Source organism: Rutidosis leptorrhynchoides, chromosome 2 (genome assembly GCF_046630445.1).
Source record: "Rutidosis leptorrhynchoides isolate AG116_Rl617_1_P2 chromosome 2, CSIRO_AGI_Rlap_v1, whole genome shotgun sequence".
NCBI classification, from domain to species: domain Eukaryota; kingdom Viridiplantae; phylum Streptophyta; class Magnoliopsida; order Asterales; family Asteraceae; genus Rutidosis; species Rutidosis leptorrhynchoides.
Window position 1 is genome coordinate 83564013 of NC_092334.1, and position 2545 is coordinate 83566557.

The 2545-nt window shown below is 31.4% G+C and overlaps 1 non-coding gene across 1 annotated transcript; it reads left to right on the forward strand.

The window, feature by feature from the left end:
* The first annotated feature begins 554 nt into the window (after positions 1-554).
* On the forward strand, positions 555-661 carry LOC139895212 (small nucleolar RNA R71). Its single transcript, XR_011775674.1, has one exon. It is a non-coding gene; the product is annotated as a small nucleolar RNA R71 (small nucleolar RNA).
* Positions 662-2545: the final 1884 nt, after the last annotated feature.

A 2545-nucleotide genomic window follows, 5' to 3' on the forward strand; every position in this document is an offset into this window, starting at 1 on the left:
TCTTCGGTTTGTCGTGGTGGTTTATATAAGCCAGGTCTTTGTTGATTGAAAGTGTTGTTTTGAGTTGGTTGGTTATTCAGACCTTGTTGGTTGAACGAGTTATTGTTGGGTCCCTTTGGATTGTAAAGAATGTTTTGATTTCGATTAAAGTTTGGCCTTGGCTGTTGATAATTATTTTGATAATTATTTCCCAGCCTTTGGTTCATGTAGGAAACATTCTCTCATTGTTCCATCGTTTGCTCGATGTGACAATCTTTTTGTTAAGTATTGCGTGAATATCTTTATTCATCTTTTCTATTTGTCTCTCGAAAGCATCTATTTTTGCGGAAACGGAATCAAAGTCATGGCTAGAATCGGCTCTAGCCGCTTTAGATGATCGAAAAATATCTTTTTCCTGATGCCACTCATGTGAGTGGGATGTTGTGTTATCAATAATTTTGTAAGCTTCAGTTGCGGTTTTCTTCATAATGGAACCACCAGCCTCTATGTCGATGTCTTTTCGTGTAGCAACGTCGACACCTTGGTAGAATATTTGTACTATTTGATAAGTATCTAAACCATGTTGAGGACATCCTCTCAACAATTTTCTGAATCTTGTCCACGCCTCATATAGAGTTTCATTTGGCTTTTGCGTGAACGTAACAATTTCTCCTTGAAGTCTCATGGCTTTAGATGCCGGAAAGAATTGTTTAAGAAATTTTTCAACTAAGACATCTCATGTATCAATCGCCCCTTCAGGTAACGATTCTAACCAATCTTTGGCTTCTCCCTTTAAAGTCCAGGGAAATAACATGAGATATATCTGTTCATCCTCAACTTCTCGGATTTTAAATAGAGTACAGATCCTATTAAAGGTACGAAGATGTTCATTTGGATCTTCTTTTGGCGTACCACTATATTGGCATTGATTAGTTACCATGTGTAGGATTTGTCCTTTGATTTCACAATCTGGTGCATTAATGTTTGGTTTAATAATGGCGTGACCTTGGCCCGTGCGTGTGGCTCTCATTCTATCTTCCATACTTAGAGGTTCCAGATTTTCCATTATTGAATTTGTTGAATACGAATCACTAGAGGATTCTGATTTAACGGTTTGTTGTTCAGGAGTAATGATTAGTGGTTCTGGATCTTGGAATTGTCCTTGAATATCCTCTGGGTTCTCGGTAGTGAAGTCGGGTTTAAAAAATGGATTATCGAAAATTTGAATTGGAGTACTTGGTCGACTAGATGACGATTCTAAAGAAAAATCAACGGTGATAATATTGGCTAGATGTCTTGATCGGGTTACAGGTGGTGAACGTATGAAAGGTGGTTAACGTTTTGCTCGGTGCATTCACTAAATATCCTATTAGTTATAAAAGATAAAAATTATATAAGCTATCAAATTAATAGACTTTTCTGATTTTGCCCACGTTTCGAACAGCCAATAGATACAGCAGGTAGCCAGGACCTTTAAATTGGAAGCCCACAACTCGCCACTAATAAATCCAACTATTACTACGAACCAGAAAATTTTGGATGTCTATTAATTTAACCACTTAAAATAATTTTTCGTTTTGAAATTTTAGAGAAGAAATAGAAAATTCTATGTCCTAAAAACTATAGCGTCGAGAAATAAGAAAGAAAAATAGTGCGTCGAAAAACGTCGAAAAATAAAAGGTCGAAAAATTAAGCGTCGAAAATAATAAAATGCAGCGTCGAAACTTAGCGTCTAAATATATTAAAGCTTAAAAGGTATTCTATATCCAAAACGGCAATAACTTAAAAAGGCACTAAAATTTATTAAAACTAAAGCGATAAGCGATGTCGTAAATTTCTAAGGCGCCTAAATCTTAATCTAAAGAAAAAGCACTTAAGGGATTTTACGGCAAAGCCTAAAAATCTAGAAGTATAAAATAACTACGGCAAAATACTAAGTTTAAAACTAATTACGAACGATAAAAATACAAATTACAAATTAAAAGATTAAAATATACAATTTATAAAAAGATATAAAAAATGATAAAATTACTTATTTTTATAAAATTATTATTTTTATATTATTATTTTATAAAAGTATTAATTTATATATTAAATAATAATTATTAAACTTAATAAAACTAAATAAATATTGAAACTAAAAATATTAACTAATTTAATAAACTAACCCTAATTAGATTTTATTAATAATAATAAATTAATTAAGCCTAATTGTGTAATTAATGATCCTAGGTATTAGCTATCAGATCCTCTCCGCGATCGCTGCAGTTTGTTACTTCTAAGCTCCGAGATTGCAGAGTTTAATAGTTCCGGGCTGGTACTGGGCTAAAACAGGTTCGGCCCAATTCGAAATTTTAATTAAAAACTGTTTTGGGTTTCGAAATTAATCTGGCCCAGTTCGTATTTATTTAATTTTTTTATTTTTTTAAGAGTTTTATAAAATAATAGATAGATAATTTTTATAAAATAAAAAGAAACTTATATTTTAAAACTTAAAATAAAAATAATTTTATAACAAAATCTTAAAAATATAACTTTTTTTATATTTTTATATTTTTTTAACACT